Consider the following 24063-nt stretch of genomic DNA (forward strand, 5'->3'; position numbering starts at 1 on the left):
TAGGCAATATAAAATACCTGCCAAAATAAATCCAGCAATTACATGAACAAAATTACAAAACATTTCTCAAAGAAATAAAATCAAATCTGAACAATTGCAAATAAATTAATTCTTCATGAATAGGCTGAGGCAATATAATAAAAATGTTTATTCAATACAAATTAACTGTTTCAGTGAAATAGCAATCAAATTACCAAAAAATTTTTCAGAGAGCTACAAAAAATAGTAACAAAACTGTTCTGGAAGAAAATATCAAGGGAATCAATTAAAAGAAAATGTGAAGGAATGAAACCTAGTCTTACCAGATCTCAAACAGTGTTATAAATAAGTAATCATCAAAATAATCTGTAGTAGTAGTAGTCTCTCAGTGATCGAGAATGACAATTGTCTTTGTGCATTATTATCTATGGTGTACCCTCATGTGGCTTTGGAGTCCAAAGGCTGAGGCGCAGAGTCTGTGGCACATGGGGCCTGGGACGCCCGTTGTTACGGGAGGTGCGGCTGTGGCCTGGCATCGGCATTCATGCGCAGCGGCAAGACGTCGACGTCGCTCATCTTCAAAGGTGGCGGCGGCATGGTGAATGTGGGTTCGCCAGCTGCTTCTGGCAGAGGCAGCGAGTTCTAGTTGCTTTGCTGTCATGCCAGCCCACTTCAAGTTGGACTTTAGCTGATCCTTGAATCTTTTCTTTGGTCGGCCTTGTTTCCTGAGTCCAGCTGACAGTTCACCATAGAATACCTGTCTTGGTATTCGCTGTGGGTCCATGCGGATGACGTGTCCAGACCATCGTAGCTGGGCTTTGAGGACCAGGACTTCGATGCTGGTGGAGTCGGCTCTCTCGAGGACTTCCTGGTGGGTGATTCGGTCCTGCCATCGGATCCTCATGATTGACCGGAGGGAGCGTTAGTGGAATTGCTCCAGCTGCTTCATGTGCTTCCGGTACAGTGTCCATGTCTCACACCGTACAGGAGCGAGCTGAGGACCCTGCGTTGTACACTTTGAGCTTCGTCGCAGTGCTTACACCGCTGTGTTGGAGGACTTTGCAGCGCAGCCGCCCGAGTGCCTGGCTGGCCTTTTGGATCCTGGCATTGATCTCGTGGTCTAGGGACCCATCGTTGGCGATGGTGCTGCCCAGGTACTTGAAGGTGTTGACGTTAGAAAGCTGCGTGCCGTCGATTGTAATGCACGGCTGGTTCGTTGGCCTCCCTGGTACAGGCTGGAGCAGCACCTCTGTTTAGCTGAGGCTGATAGTCAGGCCAAACAGTTCTGTTGAGGTGGAGAACCTGTCCACAATGGTTTGGAGATGATTTTCTTGGTGGGCCATGAGAGCACAGTCATCTGCGAAGAGAGCTTCCAGGATGAGTCTCTCTGTTGTCTTTGTTTTTGCAGTCAGGCGGCGAAGGTCAAATAGTGAGCCATCCAGTGGGTATTTGATGTAGACGCCCAGGTCTAGATCCATCACAGCATGTTGTAATACTTGGGTAAAAAATAGGTTGAATAGTACCGGAGCAAGGACACAGCCTTGTTTCACGCCATTGGAGATGTTGAAGCGATCGGAAGTCTCTCCACCAGATAGGACTTCCCCTGTCATGTCGACATGAAAGAGCTGGATCAGTTTGACGAATTTTGCTGGGCAGCCAAGCTTGCTCAGGATCACCCACAATGCGTCCCTGTTCACTGTGTCCAACGCCTTTGTCATGTCTATGAAGACAATGTAGAGACTCAGGTTCTGCTCAAGGCATTTTTCCTACATTTGCCTCACCATGAAGACCATGTTGATGGTGCTGTGATCTGGTCAGAAGCCACATTGTGATTCAGGCAGGTTCTGCTCTGAAACAGATGACAGGAGTCTGTTGAGTATAACACAGGTGAGGATCTTTCCAGCAGTGGAGAGTAGTGAGATGCCTCTGTAGTTGTCACAGGCTACTCGTGAGCCTTTGTTCTTGTATAGGGCTACAATGGAGGCATCTCTGAGTTCTGGGGACATGTCTTCCTCTTCCCATATGCTGGCCAGCACTATGCGGAATGCCTGGAGCTCCTTTCCATTTAAGGCCTTGTATACCTCGGTTGGGATCCCATCTTTACCGGGTGCCTTGCCTGCACTCATTTGTTGAATGGCTTTTTGGACTTCCTCTATTGAAGGAGGGACGTCAAGTTGTTCAATGGTGTGGTATTGGGGGATCTGGTCAAGGGCGCTTTGGTCGACTGAAGAGGGTCGGTTGAGAAGCTGACTGAAGTGTTCTTTCCACTTGTTGCTGATGCCTTTTTTATCTTTTATGAGAGTGTCACTGTCAGAGGATAGCAAGGGAGTGGTGGTGGTTTTCGATGGCCCATAGACAGTCTTGATGGCACTGAAAAATTGTTTGTAGTTTTTGGTATCAGAAAGCACTGGATTTCTTCTGCCTTTTTTTCCCACCATCGGTCTTGCATCTTCCTGATCTCACGGTGCGCCGTGGCTTGGAGAGACTTGAATCTGTCCTTTTTAGGAGCAGAGTTTGGGTTATTTTGCCTCTCCATAAAGGCTTTGTTCTTTTTGCTCAATAGGTCTTCAATTGCAGTGTTGTTTTCATTGAACCAGTCCTGGTGGTTGCGTTGTTTGGGACCTAGGACTGCCTTTGAAGTTTCCTTCACTGCGTCTCTGAACTGGTTCCATTTCTCGGTTGAGCTTCCAGTGAGTGGTCCCTTGGCAGACAGCTTGTCATCCAGGCAGGACTGGAAAGTTTGCAAATAAGATAGATCTCTAAGACGACTCACATTGTAAAATGAGTGAACTGTCTGGGAGCATTTTGGATGGCGAGACGCAATGCGCATTTAAAGAGTCACTCTAACCAATCGGTGGTCTGTCCAGCATTCAGCTCCTCTCATGGCTCTGGTGATCTTTACATCCTGGATGTCTCGCTGGAGTACAATGATGTAGTCAATGAGATGCCACTGTTTTGATCATGGGTGCATCCATGTTGTTTTATATTTGTTCGCCATTCTGAACACAGCGTTCGTGATGGCGAGTTCGAACTCTGAGCATTTGCTGAGTAGCAGTAGGCCGTTGTTGTTCATTTTGCCCACGCTGTGTTTGCCGAGCACTCCTTTCCATCTTTCATGGTCCTGGCCAACGCGGGCGTTGAAGTCTCCCAGTAGTATCGGCTTGTCATTTGTGGGCACTGAGTGCAGGACGGCACTCAGGTCAGAGTAGAACTGCTCGATGGTCTCCTCTGTGCTGGTCGGTGTTGGGGCATATGCGCTGATGATTGTGGCATACCGGTCCTTGCTGAGAGGCAAAGGGATCTTCATGAGCCTCTCGCGGATGCCCACAGGCAAGTCTGGCAGCTGTTTGAGCAAACTGGCCTTGATGGCCAGGCCAACACCGTGGATTCTGTCTTCATTTGAGGCTCTACCTTTGCAGAAGAAGGTGTATCCAGTGATGGGTTCACCGAGTGATCCCTCTTCTGGTAAGCGTGTTTCACTTAGGGCTGCAATGTCGATGTTATATCGCGCCAGTTCTTTACCGATTAGAGCTGTTCTTCTCTCAGGTCTTGGGGTGTTCTCTCTGTCAAGTAATGTCCTGATGTTCCATGCTCCTAGTAGGAGTTTCTTTGTATTTTTTCTTTTATTTCGACTGCTTAAAGGGATGACCCGCCAGCCGTGGTGTGCTGACCGGGTGTTTGTAGGGCAGGCAATGTTTGGGACACCTTTTCTAGTCCCCTCCTTGATTAGGGTGAGCCGTGCTGTCCTAGAGAGGGCTGCTCAGTCGCCCAGGATGCTGCCGAACGTGCCTGCTGCCCACAGCGAGCGACCACTGGTCCGTGGGCCACCTACATGCAGGATCGTGACTACAACTGCCAGTGGTCACCTCCACCTGTTGTGTCGCCACTCCCCCATCGCCGCAGGTCTTGAAGAGGGTGGACGGGGTTAGGATAGATGAGTGTGCACAAAGACACTTGTGCATGAAGATTTAAGTGGAAGAGTCGATGCACAGAGACAGTCCCCCTCTCTCGTCGTTGGAAGCCTGGGTCCAGTGGCACGAAAACTCGTTACACCTGGAGACTTCCTCAGCTGCATTGGATGGCCTTGTTGTCCTTTGTGCTCCAACATGCCCCGAGCACTCCACAGTGCTTTGCTGCGTCATCCTCTCAGCCATTGAACTTTCTTATTGGTTTCTTCCGTCTGTTCAGCCGAAGCAGTCTTCACGTGCTGGGTGAGCAAAGTCCTGGTTCACCAGGGGTCGACATCGACCCGATGGCTACCCTCACAAGGTTTAGCCAGCCTGTCGAAGCCATTGCCCGGGGTGTGGCCGCTGCCGCATGCGAGCAGCTACTGGGAGCCACACGTGAGAGCTGGGTGTCAGGTGGGTGTCAGAGGCTGGAGAGCTGCCCTAGGAGGGCACGACAAGCCCTCCATACCAGAGATACTACCCCTCCCTGAACACCCCACACACCCCAGAGTTGGACTACATGTCCTCTAAAATCCAACATCCAGCTCTAAATTGATGACCTCAAATAGGATTATATTACTATGAACCGAAAAGGTAAAATATGTGATAGTGTCTTAAAAGCCAGAACTGACCAGCTTGAAAATGAGGTAAAGAAAGTGAAAGATGACCTACAAAGAAAAATAGAACAAAAGGAAAAGCAGAACCAAAAAATCACTGTGCTCCTTTTTTTGATCCCATTTCTTAGCATCAGACACAAACATTAATAACAGTCCCATAATATTTATCAAGACATGGCAAGTTTCCATAGTCTAAATAATGTATTTATATGCTAGGCAAATGAACATCTTAGCTTATTCTATTATAAAAATCAAAAATAGTTAAAAGAAAATCTTCAATACCAGTGATATGTGCTTCAAATGGAAAAATGAGAGAATAATATCAAGTGCTATATGGCACATGTAGGAAGAAAAACAAGAATGTTAAAAATGTATATATTTCATAATCACAGAGGTGAAATATAGAGGCTACTCCCCCCCCCCAAAAGATTCATTTTCTCTTTAACTTGCCATGATCCACAGTGTGAATGAAAATGAGGTAGATAAAGCAATAATGCATTCAAGAAAATACAAAAAAAAAATTACAAAAGGCACAAAATGTTACAAAACCGACATCAAGTCAATATAGGTCACTAATACATATTTTCTTCTTCAAGGTAATATATGTGTTGTCCTATAAAGGCAACTTGTTCAAGTACAAGGATCAACCGAATACAGTGCAAAAAATAGTACAGATCCAGTGCTAAAGAAGTCTTATCACTATCAATAGTCAAATACAATCAGTACAAGCAATTACTCATTATAGACAGAAGGTACAATCAGTCACATGAGTTGCTGTGTGACAAATACATGTTAGAAGTTCCTTTACATCTAGCAAATCTTACAGCCTTGGAGGAGATAGGTTTCAACAAATTCCTCAGTTTGATTGACAGTTAAGCAAGTGAGGTTACTTTCATTTGGAGACTTCCCTGAAAGATCACAAGCTTGGAGATGTGGCATTGTTTGAATGGAATTGTTCTCTGGAGATGGATTGGGAAAAAACTCATTGAATTCAATCTTATCTGTGTACCTTTTATGTTGAATTGAACAGAAGGGTCCGGTAGCTCTGTCTTATCATTGGATTTGGTGTTCTGTCCCCCTTGAAGCTCCTTGTTTTTGATTAGTGTGGAAGGGATTTCACAGAAGAGTTGACTTTTCCTGCTTTTAAGCTGCCATCTTGACTCTGACTCCTTGTTATTCCATTTTATTGATAAAAATATATAATTTTAATTCATTATTTCTAATAAAATATTTAAATTTAAGTAGTTTAACTTAGTGGTGATTGTGCATGCACCATTAATTCACTAATTTAGCAACTTTTTCCTTCTAGCATCTTACCCCTTGAGAATTAATTTCTAAGCTCCAGGTAATTTTTTTTTTCAGTCTGGATCCCCAAAGGACTGCTGACCATTGCTTTCTTAAGGATCCTAGGAGTAAACTTGAGAGAAGGAGGGTTTGGGCATTGTTTCTCATAGTGCCTCTCAATATGCTTCCTATTGATAATGACAGTAGACTCACTTAGACTTTAGGAAAGGGTGTTTACTGAGAACAGCAAGAGCAGCCGAAATAACAGCCTCCATCATTTGGGAGTACACGCTCCACTTGTGCAAAATCTTAGGGACGCCATTGTACCAAAGTAAGAAGGTGAGCACATAGAAAAGAAATGGTGTCCAAGGTTAACAGAGCTCCGAAGTCCTAGGAATTATTTCTCCCTTTATAGAGATCTCATTCATTTCCATCATGTAAGTTTTTCTCTACTGGCTTCCAAGGCTCACAGCTTTCCTAAAGCCCACCGTCTGGGTTCCTCTGTGTCACTGTCAGGTCTCACTCTCCTTGAGTAAGTATCTTTGCACATTTGTTTATGGGCATTCCCATTGGCCCCTCTTGCTTTAATAACTAACTAATACTCCTGCTTCGGGTTGCTGGTAGAACCTCTAATTAGTTTCCTAAACTCTCCGCTGAGGTGAGTGAGGCTGAAGTTATGAATACAAATTAATCTCACAGACATTCATATTAAATTTATGAGCCTTTACTAGTAGGAGGAAGAACACGTTTTCCAGCCTCTTTACCTTAAAAGGTCTGCTCCATCAGGTCCTGGATGCTCCCGGGGCCCTAATCCATCCCATGAGCAGAGGCCACACGGTCAGGTGAGGCAAATAAAGGCCATCCAAGGAGTTGGCCTGAGTTTAATAAAGTTCTGGCACCCAAGAGTTCTAGTTCCCGGATCCCCAGACCAGCATGGTCCCCATCCCACAGCTTGCCAGAGGCAGCTCATCTAGGTAAGTGCAGGGCAGCTGAGAGCGAGCTCTTCCTACAAGTCCAAAGAATGACAGAGAAAGACAAAGAGAGACAGACAGACACCGAGACAGACAGAGAGCCTGTTTCCTGCTCTGGCTTTTCAACCTCAGTGGAAATCCTCCCCCCACAGCCTCCCATTGGCCAGCCTTTCACCTTCAGCCCATCAATAATATTCCTTTACTTCCACTGGTCAGTAATGCCTGCTGCCATGCTGGCAAATTAAGACACATGACTCTGTGGAGCCTAATGGTATCTTGGATATTTAATTCACGCAGCTAGACTGGCCGAATGGTTTCATGCATAATCCTCAACTCTCTTTATTACAAGCAAGCCTGGAGGTGTCGCTGACCCCGATAAAGTGGTGTTTGTCCCTTTATTAAATGATCACGGAACTTTCAGGGACTTGCTTCCTCAAGTCCATTCTCTTGGTTGCTGGATTTAATCTTGACCTAATTACAACTGAAAACACCGCCCTCATCATGTTTTGCTCTATCTTTTGAGATTGAGAGGAGAAAAAAGGTCAGAGTGAGGTCAGAAGGGCTAAATAGTCTGAGAAATGACCTAAGGAAGGCGTCAATGCTTGTTTATGTAGAGCTTTGAATGCCAGAACTACAGGGGGACATATTAGGCATAGGGATAAAGTACGTGATAAAGTACTTAACACAAGAAATGTGAAAATAGGGCTCTCGGATCAGTATATAGGAACAAGTATAGGAGAAAGAAAACTGTCACGATAGCATAATGAAGGGCCAGGCAAGAGATGGGAAAGTCAAACACCAGCTAGCTCCACACACCCCAGCAACTGCTAGAAAAACTAAATGAGTGATGTGCAATGCTGTATAACAAACGGGTTTTCGGGTTCCTCAAAAGTATGTCTGTAGTCATAGGGCCCGATGACATGTAATTGTATGTCGCACAAAAAATTACTGAGATGAATCTCAGGTCCAGTTGTAGGGGGTTATTAAATAGACGGGACTGAGTCTTCCCTTGTAGTCCCTTTTCTTTGGGGGGCAAAACATGAGTCTTAGGAGTAACGCTTCTGGATAAAGCCTCCTCTGGGACCCCTAACTTGAGCTGGTGCTCCGGTGCAGCCCAAGTGTACAAAGCTCTCCTTGTACCTGCCTGGTATCAGACTTTTCCTGGCTAACAAATCTGAGCATCCGATTTAGAATGAGGCATCAGTGGAGAAAATGATCCATGTTTTACCGTATCCCAGATAACACATCAGTTTACAAGGTGGGGTGGGTGTTGCACAGCACGGGTGGTAACATGGTGATGAGGGATTGGACCTGAGGGCCACTGTAGATGGGGGAGTAAGAGTTAGCCTCTCAATCCATTGAAGCTACGTTTTACAGACAGCATGGTGTAGGGAACTCGGGAACAATAAGACCAGTTCAATACCTGCTTCTTTCACAGAGTAGCCATATGAAACTGGACAAGCCACTTACTGTCAGTGGTCCACGAGAAAAATCTAAGAATATGACTTGCAGAGAAGGAAAAATGTGAAATGGTAGAGAAATTTCCTTGTTGGGACCTCCCTATATCAATAGGAAAATAATATCACTAATTTAATGATCTATTATTTATACAAATAAACCATAAGTGTAGGATTTAAGAGATGTAAAAAATCTGAAGGAAGATAGAGAAGCAAAGTCTGTTGAGGAAATTTTCAAAAATAAAAAAAAATAACTAAGAAAATATAGAAGGAAAAAAATGTCAGCCATGTGATACAATAATATGGAGGGAAGAAAAATCAAAATCCCTATAACAATAAGAATAATGATATATTAATGTAATTCAGGAGGAGGTTATCAATAGAAATGAGCAACACCAAAGTTACACGGTGGTAAGCAGAATAGACCCTTGAAGCCTCTTCATCTTGGAAACTCATTCAGACCCTGAAATTCATGCATTGGGAATATCCTCAGCTCCTATAGCCTCTCCTACTGATTATATTGTTCCTCCCAGAACTTCCATTTTAAGGAAGGAGTGGGACAGGGAGTCAGAACAGGGACAGTGTATATTCTTTATTTTTCCAGGTTAGATTAGTGACTTTCCCCCAGAATTTCTCTACCAACCCCCAAAAGTTTCATTCTGGCCACTCATTCAAGTTCTGGAATTCATTTAATAGAAATACTCAATACGCTGCTAACCTTCCAGCCTAAATTTGTCTCTGCTCCCAAATTCTCTCTTTCTCTTGATGTAATTACTATTGGAAACTTTGAAGTCTTTTTTTTTAATTACAGGATTGTAAATTTAGAACTTACAGGAAGCTTAGAAGCCTGTATTCCAACCTCCTCATTTTAGAGATGAAAATTGTGAGGCACAGAAAAAAATAAGGGAGTAGCCTAAGATCACAGATGGCAGCAAGTGAAAAGCAGGGATCCTTTTATACCTGGAATGTTAAAATAGTTTTTCTTAGCATCATAGATTTAGAACAGTAAACTGGATCCGTGTGTCCTTTCTATTCTGTCTCTACAAAATTTTTGTACACAGACACATAAACATACACTCCTCTTTTGTCCACTCAGATGACTGTCACAAACATCTTAGGATCTATCATTTGGAAAACTATAATAACAAGTTCTTTGACCTGTAAAAAATTCTACTTTATGATTCCAAGATAGTATTCTAATCTTAATTAACATCACTCTTCTCACCCTCAACATCTGACTACTAGCTTATTTCTATGTAGGCTGTACTCTTCTGCTTCTTCCTCTCTCCTTTCAGAATCCTTCTTTCTTCCACGCTCAACTTAATTATCTCTTTTGCAAAGTCATCCCTAACCCTTCTTACACACACACACACTTTAAGTATTCTCTTTCTCAATATTTTTCTAAAGCAGTTTGTCTCTACTCTATTTTGAGCACACCCTTATTTTTTATTGTGTGTGTGTGTGTGTCTATCATGCCTTTCCACATCCTCTCCTCACAATCAAGTACACTTCATGGCAATTGAGGGCTACAACTGCACCATTTTAAACTTCTTTATGCACAGAATTTAAAAAAAAATTGTCTTTAACATACAGTAAAATAAGATTTAATGTCCTTTGAATTCACATTTTCAAGGCTTACTAAAGCATTTTGCTCACAAAAGACCTAAGTTAAGTAACAAAGATATAATGTTCTGAATTTACAAATGAGAAAATGGAAGCTTTAGTGAAATTACTTGCCCAAGGCCATACAACTAGTAAATTGTTCTCTTTCCAATTAAATCCATTGTCTCTAATGGAAAACAATGGAGAAGTAGGTGTGATTTCCTCATAACTATATACTTAAGATGCTCTTTCAACTCTTCAACATCTTTAAAATATTGACAAGCATGTTCATGTCACTGGAACCTCAAAAGAAGTAACATTAGTGTCAAAGAGTGCTGCATTTAAAGAAAAAAGGAATACTTTTGAATTTCTGTCTTCGTACTTAATTGCTGTTGTTAGATCTCTTAACACTGTGAGAACAAAGAGAAGTCACTTGGACTCACTGGAATTCATCTTCCTCACCTAGAAAATACCAGAGTTGGACTATAGTGGTCGTCTCTCCGTAACAGAGGATGACGATTGTCTTTGTACGTTTTTGTGCACAAAGACACTTGTGCATGAAGATTTAAGTGGAAAAGTCGATGCACAGAGACAGTCCCCCTCTCTCGGCGTTGGAAGCCTGGGTCCAGTGGCACGAAAGGTCGTTACACCTGGAGACTTCCTCAGCTGCATTGGATGGCCGTGTTGTCCTTTGTGCTCCAACACGCCCTGAGCACTCCACAGTGCTTTGCTGCGTCGCCCTCTCAGCCGTTGAACCTTCTTGTTGGTTTCTTCCGTCTGTTCCGCCAAAGCAGTCTTCACATGCTGGGTGAGCAAAGCCCTGGTTCACCAGGGGTCAGTGACCCGATGGCTCCCCTCACAAGGTTTGGCCGCCTGTCGAAGCCGTTGCCCGGGGTGTGGCCACTGCCGCATGCTAGCAGCTACTGGGAGCCACACGTGAGAGCTGGGTGTCAGGTGGGGGTCAGAGGCTGGAGAGCTGCCCTAGGAGGGCACGACAAGCCCTCCATACCAGAGGTACTACCCCTCCCTGAGCACCCCATACACCCCAGAGTTGGACTACATGTCCTCTAAAATCCAATATGCAGCTCTAAATTGATGACCTCAAATAGGATTATATTACCATGAACCAAAAAGGTAAAATACGTGATATCAACACATGAAGTATTTTGAGTTGAAATTATAAATATGTCCAAGATAAATTCTGAAAGAGTAAATCCATGTTAACTTACTAGAGAATGCTAAGCAGACTTGGGGATCCATCCATTAAAATTAAATCATGATGATATGAGGCCAAACTTCACTAAGTCATCTAAGTTTTTAGCTCTGAGACATCTATGACTCATTTATATAATTTCTTCTATGTATCCTACATTAACTCAGTATTTCTTAACACATTCGGAAATGCCTGCACATTTTGTCCAAAAATAGGTAAAAACTAAGGGTTTTGATAAAAGGAATTCTAATCTTGCATTTCAAATTATGTAGGCTTTCTGTATTTTCAGCTAGCAAGTCATCTCATAGAGTATAATGAGCCAAGAAGAGAGACTAGGGCAAAGATTTAATTGCTGTTACACTTTACCTGCTGATTGTTAAGGATTTGGTAGAGATAATTATCTCATGCTGAGAACTAGCTAATCCTTTAAAACAGTAGCAGCAACATAAACTACCTTCTACTTCTAGATACACCATTTGTTGAAGATTCCAAGGCCATTGTTAGCAAGATAAAAGGAAAGACCCTTTTAATGGCTCGATTTAACAACTTAATGGGGTGTTAAAATTAAAAGAGAAAGCCTTTATCAAAATTGTTCTAATTTTCAGTGTCTAAATCTTTAACTTTTTAACTTTGGGATTTCTATTTTCTCCCTCTTTATTTTACGTTACTGAAAGACATACTTGGAGAAAATGAACAGCCTTGGATAGTATCTGTATTTATATTCCTGCCAATTTTCTGCTAACAGAGTTTGGGACACCAGGGGGTTAAGGTAAAGATATTTATTTCTCTGCATTTCTTGCCCCATCCCAATCACTTTAAGGAACCATTTCTGCCTAGTACCATGCAACACCAAGTTTTGTTTTTTTCTGTTTTAGTATACTTTAAAACATTTTTCTTTACCTCCTCAAACATAAAAGTACATTCTAGCAAATGATAATTTTGCAGTGTGGTCAGGTCATGCCCAGGTATAACTAGGGGGCACGTATGCAATATCTTCATTGTTTTCTGATATCAAAACATGGAGAGAATTCTACCCACTGATAGGCTTTATGGAAGAAAGTATTTAAGTACAATTATTTTTAGTAACAATATAACTTTGATTGCTAGTGATAGGATGGAGTAGACTGGATATCCTCAGAACTCAGATGGAAAACATACCAAAGGATGATAGAGGGAATGAATATCAGCAGCAAATTTATTGTGACACAAAAAGGCAATCAATAACTGTTAGTTTCAATGTGGTAGGGACAGTACGATGGTGTAATGGATACACCACACAGCATGGCGTCTAGAATACTCACCTTCCAGAGTTCAAATATGGACTCAGACATTTATTAGCTGTGTGACCTAGACAACTCACTCTATCCTATTTATCTCAGGTTCTTCATTTGTAAAATGAACTGTAGAAGGAAATGGCAAACCACTTCAGTATCTCAATGGAAAAAACAAACAAACAAGGTAAGAAACAATCAGATATGAATGAAAAATGACTGAACAACAACAATAAATAAAAGGTTGTTCTGTACAAAAGCAAATATTGATCTGCATTGATAGAATGTTCCTTGTTAGTAGATTATACACCAATAAAATAACAGATCTCATTTAAAAATCCAAATGAGATTTGATGGACATTGATGGGATGTTGATGATTCAGAAATTCTAGGCAATCTGCAATGGATGTCAATATTTTCAAAATACTCAACAATATTCCTAAAAATACTTTCTCATCATGGTGAAAATGAAATACTTTCTGGCCTAATTTTAGACAATTTTGCATTTCTACCTAATACAATTATACTGAAGGATCCATGAATTTAAGAACAAATATACTTTCAAAGTTCTAGTCTTGCTACTAGGTTCTTCCCTCATAGTCCTAGGGAAATGAATGATGAAGAGAAAACTTGGAGCAGGGGATTAAAAAAAAAGAATAAAATAAATGTGGAAGATTTTTTTTCAATTTTTGAGAAAAGGTTGTTGAGCTGAGCTGTGCATTCTCCAGTCTCCTGGGACTTACACAACTTTGTAATATTATGTTGCTCAGGCAGAACTCCCTATTACTTTTATTATGTATATGCACACACCTGGTTTTGAATGAGAGAGGCAAGCAGGTAGCTACCAAAATTTCTATCTGCTCCTCTAGCCTGCTGCAGACTTCAGCTCCACCAACTTCTAAAAGAAATCCTGTGATCGTCCATGTTTTGCAATATAAAATGTATCAGCTTCAAGGGTCTTTGAGAGGAAAATGCTTAGGAAAAACCAGCTCTCTTTTTGCTATTTTATGTTGGAAGAAAAAATAAAGACAAAACTTTTAGGAGTTGTTTTCCTCCTTTATTGTAGGTTATTTCAGGAATAAGATGGATATAGAAGGAATAGGATAAATTGTACAATTTGTGTTATTTTAGTAGAGGGATAAACAGAGGACCAATCAATCTAGTCTCAATACTTAATTAGTGAAAAAATAAGTATAACAAAGGAGTGTCCTGAAACTCTAAATTAAAAACAAAAATGTGAAGCGGTACAACTAAGTAAATCTAAAATTATAACCTGAACTGGATCTGTTTCACCTGTTAAAAAGAAGAAGCAAATGTTATATCTTTCTTTCCTTTCTCTTCTCTCATTTAGCAAAAAATATCCTCCATAACTACAAAACTGTAAAGGAACATGTGGTAGTATTCTATTACTCAAGCTCTGCCCTTACTATCATATCAAGTATGAACTCAACTATTTAGGTCAGCTGAATCCCAGGATGCTTATTTCTCTTCATCTTTCCTTTTTTAAATAGATGATTGAATGACTTTCTTGAGACATCTATATCTAGACTTGGAGTAGATATTGTGATGGCCTATGTCCATTTGGTAGAAATGACTAGTGGCAAAGACAATTCTTTCATCTAAAAAAAAAGAAGAAGATTTGGCAGAAGATCTGGAGTTTGGATAGTCTATAAAATTCATAGATGAAGTGAAATTCTTATCCAGTGTTCACAAGTTGCATTATGTTCATTTTGTGTGTTTGTTTTTGAGCTTTGGGAAAATCAATTTATTAAAAATTTTTTAAATTTAGAATATTTTCCTATGGTTACAGCATTCATATTTCCCATCACACCAACTTCCTCCCTCCCAGAGCTCACAAGAAATTTTACTAGTTTAAACATGTATGATTGTTCAAAACCTATTTCCATATTATTCAAATTTACAGGAGAGTTATCTATTTTTGGTCAATTGCAAATATTATTCCTTGGTTCCAAAAATCATATTTATTCCTCCCTCTCCTCTCCCCACCCTTCCTGCAGCCAACGTGCAATTTCACTGGGTATTACATGTGTCCTTGATCAGAATATATTTCCATGTTATTGGTGTTTGCATTAGGATGTTCATTTAGAGTCTACATCCCCAGCCATTTTCCCTTGACTCATGTAGTCAAGCAATTGTTTTTCTTCTGTGTTTCTACTCCCACAGCTTTTCCTCTGAATGTGGATAGTGTTCTTTCTCATAGATCCCTCTGAGTTGTTCAGGATCACTGCATTGCCACTAATGGAGAAGTCTATTACATTCGATTGTACCACAGTGTATCAGTCACTGTGTACAAAGTTCTCCTGGTTCTGCTCCTCTCGCTCTGCATCACTTCCTGGAGGTCTTTCCAGCTGACATGGAATTCCTCCACTTTATTATTCCTTTGAGCACAATAGTATTCCATCACCAACATAGACCACAATGTGTTCAGCCCTTCCCCAATTGAAGGGCATCTCCTCATTTTCCAAATTTTTGCCACCACAAAGAGCGCAGCTATGAATATTCTTGTACAATTCTTTTTCCTTATTATCTCTTTGGGGTACAAACCCAGTAGTGCTATGGCTGGATCAAAGGGCAGACAATCTTTTAGCTCCCCTTGGGCATATTTCCAAATTGCCCTCCAGAATGGCTAGATCAATTCACAAGTCCACCAGCTATGCATTAATGTCCCAACTTTGCCACATCTCTTCCAGCATTCATTGCTTTCCTTTGCTGTCATGTTAGCCAATCTGCTAGGTATGAGGTGACACCTCAAAGTTGTTTTGATTTCCATTTCTCTGATTATAGGAGATTTAGAACACTGTTTCATGTGCTTATTAATAGTTTTGATTTCTCTGACTGAAAATTGCCTATTCGTGCCCATTTATCAATTGGAGAATGGCTTGATTTTTTTGTACAATTGATTTAGCTCTTTATAAATTTGAGTAATTTGACCTTTGTCAGAAGTTTTTGTTATGAAGATTTTTTCCCAATTTGTTATTTCCCTTCTAGTTTTGGTTACATTGGTTTTGTTTGTACAAAACCTTTTTAATTTGATGTAATCAAAATTATTGATTTTACATTTTGTGATTTTTTTCTAAATCTTGCTTGGTTTAAAAATCTTTCTTTTACCAAAGGTCTGATATGTATACTATTCTAGGTTCACATCATTTACTTATAGTTTCCTTCTTTGTAGCAGTCTACCCCTAGCTATGGGCAAGGGAAACAGTTAGTAAGTACAGAGTGGCTTAGAAGAGAGCATGCTCAGTTTTGAGCATGCTGAGTCTTGCGCATGGCTAGGAAAGCCTCTGGCCCTTGACCCCAGCTTCCCCCAGGTTAGTCGGGAAAACAGGTTTCTTTGTGTTCACCTGGCTAAGAGAAACCACACCTATACCTTGTCATTGACCAATGATAATCATCCCTATGTATGGTGTATATTTGCATATCAAAGAGATTAAATACCAGGCCACAGCAAGCTCTGCCCCTCTTCTCTCTCTTCCTCACTTGGATCTCAACTCTCACTGATGCCTGTCCTTGCTGGAGCTTGGCCTCTGGACAAGCTCCATCTTCGATTCCTTTCCTTATCTACCTCTCCCACCTGGGACCTGGCCTTTGGCCAGGCACTTTCTTTTCTCTATTGTGCCTCTGACCTGTGTGGTATTAAATTTGGATCACTGGATGGGTATAAGCCTTCTGAGTAGTCCACTGATCGGAGTTTCTGCTGTGGCTCCTTGATAATTAATAAGGCCCGGATTTCTGACTTATTCCTGCCACCTCATATCTCTGACTTGACTCCGCCACCCCCTCGTGGCATCCAGAACTTCTATCCTTCCTCTATCTTCCTATCTTGAGGCTTCTCGCGGGTTCGAGGAAGCTTCATTCTTTATGTTCAAGTCATTTACCCATTCTGCATTATCTTGGTGTAGGGTGTTTGATGTTGATCTAAACCTAATCTCTCCCATACTGTCTTCCAATTTTCCCAGCAGTTTTTATCAAATAGTGGATTTTTGTCCCCAAAGCTGGGATCTTTGGGCTCGTCATACACTGTCTTGCTGAGGTCACTCACCCCAAGTCTATTCCACTGAACCTCCTTACTGTCTCTTAGCCAGTACCAAATTGTTTTGGTGACCACTGCTTTATAGTATAGTTTGAGATCTGGGACTGCATGTCCTCCTTCCTTTGCATTTTTTTTTTCATTATTTCATTGGATATCCCTGATCTTTTGTTCTTCCAAATGAACTTTGTTATTTTTTTTTCTAATTCAGTAAAAAAGGTTGTTTTTTTTTTTGGTAGATCAATGGGTATGACACTAAATAAGTAAATTAATTTGGGTAGGATGGTCATTTTTATTATATTAGCTCGTCCTAACCATGAGTAATCAATGTTTTTCCAATTGTTTAGTTATCGTTTTAATTGTGTGTAGAGTGGTTTGCAGTTGTGTTCATATAATTCCTGTGTTTGTCTTGGCAGATAGATTCCTAAGTATATTATACTCTCTAGGGTGATTTTAAATGGAATTTCTCTTTCTAATTCTTGATGCTGAAATGGGTTGGAAATATATAGAAATGCTGATGACTTATGTGGGTTTATTTTGTATCCTGCAACTTTGCTAAAGTTGTTGATTGTTTCGACTAGCTTTTTGGTTCATTCTCTAAGACTCTTTAAGTAGATTTGGGCTATTCTGTCCTGAAGGGGCCTCTTTCCTGCTCTGCTTATTAACTAGATTAGGCAGATGGAGCTGACCTGTTGAATTAGTAAGCCCTGAGACCAGATCTTCCCCAGCTGCCTTCAAAAACTGCAGGTGAAAATGAAGGTGTGAAGACTGAAGTTACTCTCATTCTCCTCCCTACTCTTTTCTGCCAGGCACCTTGTTTCTAGCTGCCTGGTCAGTGCCCTAAGCTTCCCATGCTGGTTCCTAGGTACTCTGTCATGGTTGACTGGGCTCCCAGTCAAATGGATTCTCACTGGGGGTCTCAGTGCAATAGGTGGGTTAGGGGTGTGGGAGATTGAGCTTCCCTGACCTCTGAAGGCTTCTTATCTGCACTATGATTGATGAGATTAAGCCAATTGAGCTAATCTGCAGAGCTGGATGTACCCTGAGGCCAAAATCTCCAGAGGCCCAAGTTGGAGTGTGGTGGCTGAAAGTTGTGACCAGGCTGCCCTCCTCTCTGAACCTCTCCTCCAGCTGCCACCCTGGTAGCTATGATCAGAGCTCTGAGTCTTGAGTAGATGTGGTAGCAAGGCACTCCCCCAGGGCTGGAGCTCTCACCCTGAAACCCCATCACCCTTCTGAGTTTCCGCATAGTAGGTAGGGCAGGGGTCCTAGGACCTTCCTTCTTTCTTTTCCTTAAACTCAAGAATTCAACCTTCTCTGCATACATTTTAAGTTGAATAGAGCAGGAGAGTTTCCCAGCTCTGTCCTGTTGTTGGATTTGCTTTTGTGTCCCCATCAAAGTGCTTTTTTTATGCTGTGGAAGAATTTTCAGAGGTCTCAACTTTTGCTGTTTCTAAGCTGCCATCTTGACTCTGCCTCCCTTGATCCTTAATGAAATCATTACTTTCTACTTGTCTAATTCTAATTTTTTATAAAGTATTTTCTTCAGTGAGCTTTTAAACCTCTTTTTCCATGTGACCAATTCTACTTTTTAAGTTCTTTTTTTATTGGACTGGTATACATTTTTTAATTTGTCCAATTCTACCTTTTATAGAACTCTTGTACTCAGTAAATTTTTGTACCTCCTTTTTCCTTTGGTCAATTCTACTTTTTAAATTATTTTCTTCTTATATCACTTTCATTTATTTCACCCATTTTCCCTTTTCCTCTCTTGTCTGAATTTTTAAAATGTTTTTTTCAAACTCTTCTAGAGCTTCAGACAAATTCCCCTTTTCTTTTCATGTTTTGAATGTAGCTGCTTTTATCTCATTGTCCTCTTCTGCGTTCATGCCTTGTTCTACCTTGTTGACATTATAAATTTCTATAGTCAATTTTCTTTTTTATGTTTGTTTTTTTCAGCCTTTTATTAAACTTTTATTTTTATCTTAAAAGTGGGTACTCTGGGTAGAGGGGTCCCTCTCTTAAACTTCAGTATTTTCTTGCAGAGGTGGTACAATGGTCTATAGGCTGAGAACTCTGCGTGCTGTCTCCCACTACTTATTCAGTGTCCCTCTGATCCTATTGTTAACTTGTAAAACTAAGAACAATATCTGGACTGAGGGCCTTGTGCTGATCTTGGGCTTCAACAAGAGCAGGCTTAAGCTAGCCAGACCTGTTGGAGGAGTTGTGCTAGGGCTCAGAAAATTTTGAGTGGTGCTCTTCTATTGACATAGGAAAGGACTCTGAGTCTCTCTGCCGACCTGGGGCCAGTTTCAGTACCTCAAGCAGAAGAGAAGGTGGGGGCTCTTGCTGTTGGCATGCATTGATGATGTGACATTGTTGAATACTGCACTCCCCTTTCACTTCAGTGAAAGAGACTTTTTCTCCTTACCTTCCCAGTTGTCTCCGGCAGGAAAATTGCCCCAAGTTGCCTCTTTCTTGTTCTGCAATTCTAGTTCTTGTTTTGAAGCTTTATTTTAAGGTTGGTTTGAGAGGGTTTTCAGAGAGATTTGAGTGATGCTGCCTATGCCTCTACTCCACCATCTTTGCTCTAGGTCTGCTTAAAGTTTTAAAAACGAATGAGTAGTAAAATTTAAAAAATGACACAAGAAAAATAAAATAAAAACAACTTAGACAAGTTTATATTTGATGATAGAAGCAACAGAAAAGTAGCTATGCCATTGCAGAGGAGTAGTTAAATGGTTAGAGGTTTTTTATAAGTGAAAATTACCAAAAAAAAAAGTTTGGTAATTGAGTTGTATACCTAGCAAGTAAGGAGTTAGTCAAGACAAATATTGACTAAGCGTGAGATACTGATACTATGTCTATGCATTTCCTAGGAAACCGGGAAGGAAGACACCAAGATGGGAAATTTCTTGTAAGACTATAAATAATACATCCTAGATGTAAAGTTCATCTAGGGCAACCCCTTCATTTTACGGATTAAGATTTTGAAGGATAAAAAGGTCAAACAACTGGCTAAAACTCAGATATAGCAAATAGCAGAGCTAGCATTAAGATGAAATTTCTTTTCACATCTGGTACCCTCCTACTATGTTCTATAAATCACCATGTTTCAGGTAGTAGTGCTCACAACAGATTAAAATGTGATCCTCATCCTAATCTATTGGTAGAAAGACATTGCAAAGTACAGAGATCTTATCTGGTGATCAGTGGGAAAGAGTGAAAAGAGGCTTCAAATGTTTTCATGGGGATTTAATATTATATGCTATGTTAGTTATATAATTGGTTCTGGTTGGCAAACTGAATATTTCCCACTTTTCATAAAAATGAAAAGATACAAATTATAAAATGGAAAGAGTTATATTTATAGGCAGAAATTGTGGAGTTTTACCCCAATTGCACCACAACTGGACCCCAAGTAAATCCTTTGACCTCAAAGCACCTTTAATTTTGATTTCTACATCATGAAAGTTTGAATTAGATGATTGCTATCTATGATTTTTCTTTGGCTCAAAAATATTTTGAATTTTCTAAATTAGAGGTTTACTAAATCCATGAATTAGCTATTAGTATTTCCAAAGTTTTAGATAGTTTGCATATTTTAGAAATTTCCTATTAAGAAAATGAAACTCACAACATTTACATAACAATGAATAGTATATTAAACACATTAATTAGGGGGGAAGCATATATCTTTTCATGCACAACTGGCCTATCATATGAATTTTGATAAATTTGAACTATAGAAAATAATTTTGGATGACAATATTTCAAAATGGTCTTCCTCATCATAGACATGTATAATATACTGTTTCAAATACTGAATGAGAAACAGTTGCTTAATGAAACACAAAATGAATGACAAAATTTGGTCTTTGAACATGAGCCAGGCAATGTTGCCAAATATTTTAAGATATTGAAACTGATAGGCTATCAGTCACTTGTGACATTTTTTATACATCATTCCAACAAAATAGCACTCTTGAAATGAGAAAAAAATACTAGGCATAAAAAATGATACACTGTCTCATTTGTGTTCTGATATTTTTATCTTAATTGACTGTTTTGAATGCCTTCTATTACTTCTATCCTTCTCTGTCTTATAAAGGGAAAATTCTTTGATAATTTTGTTACATCTGAAATTTTCCAAGTGAGTTTTTCCTCCCTTCTCAATTGTATTCCATCCTGGAAATAATTTATTTAATTGCTTAGTCATCATTATTTTATCTTTGATGTTTATGCATTTCATTGTAGACATCGACTTACTTTGTGCTTCTTATAGAATTTCCATTTAAGGCTACAATCTATTTCTAAAGAAGAGCTCCCTTAATGTTTTTGGTCAATCTTCTAGTTTCTTAGAAGTTCAAGATAGCTTTCTTCTTTTGTCCAATTAGTTTCATAGTCCTATTTTTTTTCAGCTATTTTAAAGTAGAAATCATTTGTTTATTTTCATCTTACTGTATTTTTTCCTTATATTCCTACAAATTCAGAATTTTCCCAATTCCATCTCTTTTAGGAACTTTTTCCTTCACTTTGCTTTTTTTTTGGGGGGGGGAGCGGTAGGGAGATTGATTGGAACCTATAAGAACAGCTGAATTTTTGCATGAAAATAAGGATTTATTTTATAATATATATATATTATATAAATAATAAATAAATAAGCAATTTATGTTGTCAGATTTGAGAAATTGCCATGAAATTTAATATCTTAATGCATTAAATAGAGTAGAGACCATATTCCCATATTTCTGTAAGAGAATCATTTTTCCACAGAGCCTGAAGGTAATGGTTTGCTTTTCAATGATTAGGGTAAGAGCAGTTATATGGTTAGAGAGAAATTACACCATAATCTTTATTTATCATCACTCACAACCACCAGTCATCAAAATGCAAATTATCACTTGTGCTAAAATATCATTCATGTGTATTGAGGCATGATATGCATGAATAATCTAATCCAGACAAATTCTGGGCTCAAACATACTAAAAACTGTAATTCTGGGAAACTTGGGCTATGTCAGGTTTGCTTTTAAAAGTAATTAAAACTTTTTAAATACAACTTACTTTAAAAAAAGTTGAAGTCTTTTTTTTATCTCATCTCCTTGTAAAATCACAGATTTGTCCTATTGTAATTTTCCGTCAAATTGTCATGAAACAGTTTCACTAAGTGCCCTACCACAGGAGAAAGAGTAACTTTGAAAGTGATTTTGAAAATAAGAAAGAATACTTTTGTTGAGAAAATTAATTGAATCCAGATACTTGCTAACTAAGGTTTTTTTAACTCTATACTCTGTTAACCAGGCAAAAAAAAAAATACAATAACTTGAGTCACTGATAAAAATTACTAAGTGTAAATCTTGAAATTTCTCAGACTTGTGAATGTTAAAAATTTCCCCATCGGGGAATTCTCAATTGGAACAATTCCCTACTGGGAATATTCCCCATTTTGACAGTGAGAACTCTACTTGGATCAGAAATGGGAGGACCTCTGCTCCACCCATATTTGGGACTGCTTTGTGGGAGAAAACTCCTTGCTAAACAATGAGGGTACTTGGGCCCATACTTATAGTGAGGCAAAAAGTTCTTTAAGCCATGCCTGTTTTTAGAGGTAATACAAAGGGATGCTAAGTACCTATTGAAGGTCAGGCAACCTATAAACTTGCCAGGAGCAAAGAGGTGAAAACTTATTCAGAAGTTTTTTTCTGGTTCAAACTTACTAAAGGGATTAGTCGACCCAGCAGTGTTTTTTTCTGATTCAAACTTACTAAAGGGATTAGTTGACCCAGCAGTGAATTCAGAATGGGCTGTCCCTTGGAAAACGTCTACTGTGATTGGTAGATGGAAGAACTTAGGGGAGGTGACATAGGAGAAAACCCCCTATATAAGAAAAAGTAGAATCGCTTATGAAGCAAATCCTTTTGGAGGATCTCTTGAGAGAGGCTCTGGAGAAGGGAAGCTCTTGGAGGACAATCTCTAAGGAGATCTCGCTGGAGCTCCTCTGAGGGGGACTCTGTCCCTCTGGAGACTCTGGAGAGAGGCCCTTTGGAATAGTCTCTGGCTGGAACTCTCTCTGAGGAGACTCTGTCACTAGAATCCTTGCTTAGACAAATCTTATGGTGAGTGATAAAAGACTGATTCTCTCTCTCTTAAGACTCAGGTCTATGCCATGTTGGCTTAAGGCTCTTCATACTTATACTTTTCTCTCTCTCTCTCTCTCTCTCTCTCTCTCTCTCTCTCTCTCTCTCTCTCTCTCTCTCTCTCTCTCTCTCTCTCTCTCTTTTTGATTACTCATTGTATTATTAATTAAATTCTCTATAAAACCCAGTTGGCTTGGGTATATTCATAATTGGGAATATTTCCCTGGTGACCACCTTATATTAGATTAAAAAACCAAGACACTGTAGTGAAAACATATTTCCTGCAGTCACAATTTACTCACCCACTCTTATATCTATCACAATTTATATCATCCACTCTTTTAACTGCCACAGTTTATGGTCTCCAACTATTTTAAATTCTACACTAAGTAAGCAATTTTATTAAAAATTATTGTCCAGTGAGGTGTTGTAGTTTTGTTCTACATGTGTCTCTATGTGTTCACTTTTTTGCTCCAGAATTTTCTACATATTACTTTGTTAAATAATGTGAGACATGACATAGAAGCCCAGGCAAACTATTATCAGGGAAATTCCTTTGCTCCCTTACATCCTCATGAATCCTAGCCTAAAACATCCAACGACCCCTATAGGACCCTGACATGATTGTCCTCCTTTGATCCTCCTTAGATTTAATATGGACAGAGAGATGCACCTCCAGGTTACACCTCGATTCTTTCAGGCTGTATCTCGGACATCTGTCTGTTCCCTAAAACTGAGGAATCTTTATGAGGGTCATTCCCTTTGTCTCCAGGCAGACCCCAGTCCGATGGCCACCCCACCAAATACCTGAGTGACGACCACTCTAGAGTCATGTCTACACTATGATCAAGAGTATAAAATCCCCAGAATTGATGGGTTCCGGGAGCAGTCTTCCATCTTGCTGTTCCACCTTGCTATCTTCCTGGCCATTCTCAACACTACTTTCCTAAATTAATAAATTTATTTTTTTTGTTTTTAAGCTAAGTTTTGGAGTCTTACATTCTTGCCAAAGGTATCCTTCCCGAACTCCAGGGGTATACATCTGAACCCCATAACAAGACATATTCCACTTCTTGGGGAAAATTTAAAATCCTGAATAACTCCCAGAAAATGTCCTCAGCTCCCCCCCCCCCCAATTTAAACTTATTTATTTTATTTACTGATTCTGTAATAAGCAGCCAGAGGCAATCTCTCTTTAAGCTTATGTGGTTTTATCTTTGGTTATTTTATGTTATGCATAGTGTGTGAATCCCTGATCCTCAATCCTTTACCTGCCACTTCATGTCTTCAGTGTCTTTAAAGACCTTCAATCTTGAACCTTGAGCAAGGAATTCTGAGTAGAAAAAGGTTGGGGAAGGTAGGGAAGCAGTTTCCCTTATATATTTGGGTAAAAACAACTGATATAATCTGGTAAAAAGGGAAAAAAGCATATCATAGTGGATGGAAGGATAGACTTGGAATCAGGGACATTTTGCTTTAAATCTCATCTCTTAGTATTTGTGTGTGCTTGACTTGTATTAAACAGTCTTTT

This window comes from Monodelphis domestica, chromosome 8 (assembly GCF_027887165.1).
Source record: "Monodelphis domestica isolate mMonDom1 chromosome 8, mMonDom1.pri, whole genome shotgun sequence".
NCBI classification, from domain to species: domain Eukaryota; kingdom Metazoa; phylum Chordata; class Mammalia; order Didelphimorphia; family Didelphidae; genus Monodelphis; species Monodelphis domestica.